Source organism: Atta colombica, unplaced genomic scaffold (genome assembly GCF_001594045.1).
Source record: "Atta colombica isolate Treedump-2 unplaced genomic scaffold, Acol1.0 scaffold233, whole genome shotgun sequence".
Lineage (NCBI taxonomy): Eukaryota > Metazoa > Arthropoda > Insecta > Hymenoptera > Formicidae > Atta > Atta colombica.
Genome location: NW_017259331.1, coordinates 1,657,454 through 1,664,565, shown reverse-complemented (window position 1 = coordinate 1,664,565; position 7,112 = coordinate 1,657,454). Strand labels below are relative to the sequence as shown.

At 33.8% G+C, this 7,112-nt stretch overlaps 1 pseudogene; it reads left to right on the top strand.

Annotated features, from left to right (window-relative positions):
* LOC108688405 overlaps positions 1–6,812 on the top strand; it is a 36,811-nt pseudogene extending 29,999 nt beyond the window's left edge.
* Positions 6,813–7,112: the final 300 nt, after the last annotated feature.

Genomic DNA, 7,112 nt, shown 5'->3' with positions numbered 1-7,112 from the left:
TATAATTAATATATAATTAATTATGTAATTTACATACATTAAATTCCGTTTCATTCAATTCCAATCTATTTAGATACTCTCGTTTTGTAATCAAGTATTAATAATCTGGAGGATCAGTGATCTTCTCCAGCTTTTGAAAACTAATTTAAGATCTAATTATAAGTTAAAAATATTTAAGATGGTTCTTTAATAAAGTGCCGAAAATTTCGGGTGCCTTAGGGCTTACTATTAAAATTACAAATATCTGCATAATTTGGATAAAATATTAAAACTACGCGTATATATATATATATATATCTTAATAAAATAGTATGGAACATACGATAACAAATCAAGAACTGTTTCTTTATCGAACAAAAACAAGATGAGATTATATTTATTTTTCAAGATTAAAATATACGAGTTTATGTACGTAAATATCTTTCCAGAATGGCCGTTGGCCTATTATTTTTTTGTGACCATTAAAATCGTAATTTTTTTAAACTATTATAATCTCGTTTTTAAGAAAAGTCTGTGGTAAGATTTGTATGCAGTTAGTCAAAAAGCGTCTGAGAGCCTTATCTGCACCAATATTTCGCAAATAAATTATGCTATTCAGACAATCAAGTACTATTTTTTTTTAATCTAAATTTATTTAAATTTGTCAAAAATTAACATATTTTTTTAAATACCCCGAATTCTGGATGTAGAATTCAACTCAGGAGCTCTAGATGTGGAAAGCTCCATAAGAAAGTCTCTGTTTATATTTGGAGCCGAGATCGTCCTGCAACGTCCTGCAAGTCGAACGTTAATACAGGATAGTGGAAGAAGATAAGTAAAACAATTTGAGCGATGCGCAGTAGCGGATTTAATTGTAGCCAATCAGAATTTGTCCTAAAGAATGCGAAAGCAATAGGACAAAATTAGATTGGATAGAATTGAATTTAGGATAAATAATTTGATTTGCTGAATTGTTCTGAATTGCCGTTATGCGTATTTGTTTTATCTGTATTCTTCTACCATGATTAAAATGACATGAAGATGCTTCGTTTTTGGCGGTTTTATATTATAATTGCATTATTTATTATAAGATTTAATAATCGCTGCCTTTTCTTCATTATACTAAAGAAAATATGTATTATAAAAAGTGCACTTATAAATGAATTTTAAATTAATTCATTTTTAAAAATATTACAATAAATTTTTTAAATGAAAAAGTATTAAATTATTCATATTTTAACTAAACAAATTATTCAATTGCATGTTTTAAATTAGGAGGTAAATAATAATTTGACAAATATTATTCATATTGTACAATTTTTTTATTGTCAATATATAGTTCCACTTAGTTTTCACAATATTTATAGTTATCAGCAGAATATGTAATAACTTTTTACTTCATGATATAAAAAAATTAGACATTTTGACGGCAACTGAATTTACTAAAGAATCATCTTAAATAGTGTTATTCGCAAATTATCAATTAATTGTTTCCCGATAAATTTAAAATTAAAGTAAAAGAGGAACAAACTTCTGAGATATATTATTTTTGAGGTCAAAATATTATATTAATTTAATATTTACAACAAAATAAAAAAATAAATTATTTTTAAAAAAATTTAAATTTCGAAACTCTTAATTTCAAAGTAACATGTATGCAAATTCAGTATCGTTTGTCGAAAGACAGAAATATAGATATATCGCTAGCGATGCGTGCATATAGGGGCGCGTTCTTTGTGGTGAGCAAGACAAAGAGGATGAGAGAGACACATTCCGTTTATGCGCGCGACATGGAGCAGTATGGAAGGAGGTACGTGACACAGACGTCACATTAGATTTGGAGGCTAGACGTGTACCAGCACAAACGTATCTCGCGGCGATCTCGCACACCCCCCTCGCGTACCCTCTCCGCTTACCCTTTCTTCCTTTCGCCCGGAGCAAGCACTTTGCTTTTCGGCGGCGCGCGGCTGCGGCTTCAGATACTGTGGAAGATAATCTCGATCTACGCCAAACAGCGTGAGCGACTATGCTCGGATAATATAGATAGCATTCAGCCCGTACCTCTCGCATCTCACCCGTCCGCGTAACCCTCTCTCTCTCTCTCTCTCTCTCTCTCTCTCTCTCTCTCTCTCTCTCTCTCTCTCTCTTGATCCCTCTTACTCCTGCATGTTCCGTCACTCCTTTCTCTCTCTCTGTCTGTTTAAAGGCGACTGAATTCAATAATGCGCCCGTGTATACGAAGCCTGAATGAGGGCATTGTTGGTCCCTCGAACCAGTACACACTCTCTCTCTCTCTCTCTCTCTCTCTCTCTCTCTCTCTCTCTCTCCCCCTCTCCCTCTTGCTGCTTCCCGCGCTCAATCTGTTTATCTCTCCATCTGAGTTCTTGTCCCCCTTCATCTCCGTAAGGTGAACCAGAGACATACATGGACCGGGACACGTATGCGGGAGTCTGCGTGTCGCGTTCCGCGAATAATTCTCGATTCTTCGTCAACGATACATTGTATCGAGAAGATAACAAGAAGATAAAGAGAATAATCTAATAAATATAGTCTTTCCTTAATTCCATTATTCGTTATTACTTCGTTTTTACTTCTCTTAACAAGTGTTTCCTACAAACCCGATTTCTCTCGGATTAAGATGAAATGTTAACTTTGTTTGCGATTGATTCCTTACTTTGTTATTACTATCATTATATTTCTGCGGACCTCCAACTATTAACTGACTTGTCTTAAATCTTTAACACTTCACTCGTTAATTTAACATGTTATTAACGTTTTGTAATGATACGTTTCTCCCATCCGCAGCTAAAATTGCTTAGTTTAACGCCTTTAAGACTTTAAATCTTTAATCTCATATTTTCTTCATATGCAATAATGTTAAACAATTATGTACCTCGAACAAAATCTGATAGAACAGCGAAACGCTTTGAGCAGAGGAGCGATCATGGTTTTCCTCTCCTCCGTTCCTCACGTTGATCACGAAATTGCCTAAAGCGTTGCAATAAGCCATAAAGATACCGTAGCGGATACCAGCGGTATATACGTGAACCCTTCCTTATAAAGATATGTGTATCCTGCATCGAGAATAATTATATAGACGCGCACGGTCCGTAAACCAGCAGATTCATACCGTAGATGCACCCTCGATGCACTCCGTCTCTTCTCGTTTTCTTCCATCTTATCATGTCTCGCGCAACTTGTACGTTTATTGACGTCTCAACGATGTGCGCATATTTTTCTCCTCGTCCAGAAAGCGTGACTGTGCGCACACCGGGACGAATGCGAATTAAGTTTTTTTTTCATAATCGTTTTATAACACGAATCCAAGTTATTTTATCGATCAAAAAATGTCCTAAAATTTTCTAAGTCACTGTTACAATTAAAATATCTAATTAGAATTCTAAATATTATAGTCACTAAATTACATGTCTGAGAAGTGCATTCATTACATCGATAATTTCTTTAAATTGCTGCCGGGTGTAAAAAATTGTGGTTTTAAGCACGCATTACGGCACTGATAGTTTATATTTATATTTAGGAAACTGTAAAAGTTATTATATAGAAAATTATAAAAGTATCAATGTAGTAATGCGTGCTTAAAACCACAATTTTTAACAATTTGAAAAAAATCATTGATAAAATGGCGTACTATTCAAAGACTTAGTTTTGTAACTGTAAATCAAAATAAACGCATTTTAATGCGTATTACTATTTTCATAATGAGGTGAATAATGAGGCGAATAATGAGGTATAAGATGTGCTAAAACTGATATTTGCAGCGCGTATCCATTTCCGTAAACGTTTGAAATTTGCACGTTTGGAATCTGCATATTGATGTCGTTGCAATAGTTGTTAAATAGCTCTCGATATCAGTTGCTGCAGGTGACAATATCAAAGGAGACATGTATACATCGACGATCGCAGTGATATTTGTCGTGCAGGTGCCTCAGGTGCGAGACATCTGAGACCACCATTTAATCGAGGCGGATGTCTCGACTGGACTTATCGACGTGGCGTCTGATCGAATGCAAATTTGGTAATGACGCGGCGATTTCTGCTTTTTTCTACAATAACATCGAATGAAAAGTCGTAGGAGAAGCTGCTGCTAAAAATTGTGGATGTACACTGTTGAATTCATATCAAATTATACTCAAATAGTTATTTTTAATAGTTATTTTTAATCATTTTTATAGATTTGCTCCTGTTCAAAATATTAATTTAAGTAAAATAATTATTTACTACATGTATATGTTAATATGGACGTTGTTGCTTACTTTGAAATTAATTATATAGAAACGGATTTATATTTTAATGTATATAGAGATTAAAATATCTATAATAAAATGTTTAAATTAAATGTTTTAAAATTTAACTCAAGAGATTAAATTATCATTGCTCGTTTGATCTAACAACGAGATTTATTTCCGAACGCGTTTTCGTTTTGCAAGAAGTTTCATCACTATCTATTATTAAAGATAATTAAAATATTATAAGATAAACTGAAGTCAATAATTATATGATATAATAAGTCAATATAATTACATTAATTAAGCGACGATCTGCCTTTTCCCAAACGCTTATGAATTCCAAATATGTAAATTACTGGTTTCTTCAAGAAGCCGATATAATTCTGCTGATCATGCATATATTGAGTAATAATTACATTAAATAACGTATCGCATGTGTACACGAGATATAGCGAACGTAGCGAGTTCTATAAAATTGTAAAAATTGCGGAGATAGATATTCTTTGTTGGAGAATTAAAAATCATACTTAGAACCAATTACTCGATATATATGGTATAATTTAATTTACGCTGCATCGGGAAACTGAGGAAAAATTCAAGTGGATTGTCAAAGGCATTACTGTTTACAGAGCTTAACGCGGCTGGACATTGTCTCGCAACAATAGTCTCGCATTACGAGCCTCTCATTATGCTAGTGCAACTCTTTTTGTTCACATGGATTAAGGGCACTCCGTCGCAGCGGGTAGTCCCACCTGGAAGCCCCAGCTTTACAGTCCAGAGTGGGTCGATGGAAGTAGGCTTAGAAGAATCTTTTGGTTTCGGGTGCGGAAAAATATAGTCGCTCACTCCATGGTTGACAATACCTGAGACAATGTGCCGTTCTAGTTTAGGGGCATTTCTCGGATTTTGCAGCGATGCGACAGTAATCGCGTTGACCCTCCTTGAGGATTTCGTGATTTTACATCAAGATAATAATATCATATGGCGCCATAGAAGCGTTTTACAATTTTTGGTATCTGTTTTCTGCCTATCGTCACAGATATATACTTCACAACAAAAGGAAAACGATGTTTTACTGCCTACATGTGCGTGGATCTTAATATATAACGATGCTAAAATCCATTTCTTCATGATAAATGCGTCTTTTGATGTTTAAAAAAACAAATATAGTATAATGAAAATATAATAAAAATATTTTATAAGGTACAAAAAATTCTTGGATAGTTTGTGAAAAATAGTAAATATTAATATTTATAAACGATATACCACACAATAGCACGGAACTTGCAGCAATATTACTGCAAGTTTTGTGCTGTTGGGAAATCCTTTGTGCCCTTGCTAGACTATATTCGAAACAATCTATCTAACTTGTTAACCTTATGCGACACGACCTAAAAGTGCTTAGATTTGTCGCGAAAGATTGTAACATTCTAACAAGATCTCGTATACAATTCCAGATAACATCGCTATGTGGGGCAATGACCTTTAAGGTCAAGTTTTTCATCAGGCATAAAGAAAACCTGAACTGGTACATGGTATATGGATTCATTGTTCAAAACACGCAATTTTCGAGACAAAATTATAAAAATGTGCAAATCTGCGCTGTATTGAAGATATTGAACAGATGAGAAAATTAAAATTGAAATTCACATCGCGAGATTTTCCTGGAGACAATGATTATTAAGAGTTCTATAGTTACTATCAATTGAGCGTCTCTCATACTCTGAGAAATCCTTTAGTTTTTTCAATAGAGAGGAAGGGATTGTAGTCTAGTGTGCAAACCACAATCGATACACTTAATGAAGACATTGGTTATCCGTGTCTATTCTCTTTGTGCTTCCAATTATCACTTCCCTAAAGCATAGTCACGTAAACACTTGGCACGTGAATCTGGACTATTCTCTCTTCGTAAGCGAAAGACGAGAAATGAGAAAAAATCGAGAAAATTATACAAGAAAGAAATGGACAGAAAGGAGAGAGAGAAAGAGAGAGAGAGAGAAATTAATGAAATTGTATCGCTATTTATTTGATACTCTGGGACAGTTCTCTCAAGTGCTTGCCAAATATATTATATAAAAAATAATCCATTATAAGGGAGAGAGAGAGAGAGAGAGAGAGAGAGAGAGAGAGAGAGAGAGGACAGAAGAATTGAAAGACTATAATCATAAAATATGTTCTTATAATAGTAAGATTAAAAAATAGTAAAAGAAAAAAGTAAAATACATCTAGCGAGTATGTATGTCTCAAATAGATGCAAGTTGAGACATTCAAGAAAGGAGAAATTTAATATAATTTATATAAGGATTACTGCTCAATTCAATTAATTAATAAAACAAAGAGAGAGAGAGAGAGAGAGAGAGAGAGAGAGAGAGAGAAAGAGAGAAAGAGAGATTGAGAGTTTATTAGTGTTTTAGGACCAATTCTCTAAGAACAAGCATAAAATACAAGAAAACAAATAAATAATATCGGCAATAATAAAAACGAATTAACAAAATAAGATTGAAAAATAAAAATACAAATAAAAATAAAAAGAAAATAAAAAAGAAAAATAAATACAAGGAGAGAGAGAGAGAGAGAGAGAGAGAGAGAGAGAGAGAGAGAGAGAAGGGGGGGAGGAGAAAAGAAAATAGAAAAAAAAACGAAAGAAAATCTCTCTTCTCTCTCCTATCAGCTTAGTATCCCTTTTATCCTCTGATACGTGCGAGCCGGCCGAAAAACACATGAGAAACAAAAATATAGACAGGGGTAGGTTCGTTTAATTTTGCGGTTTAATTATTTTTTAAATTAAAGCCCGCACACTCGCACGTACCCAACACACATACATGGCAGTGTATGCAGTTTCGCGCACAATCTATGTTTTATATTCCTTCCAGAGATACGCCAGGA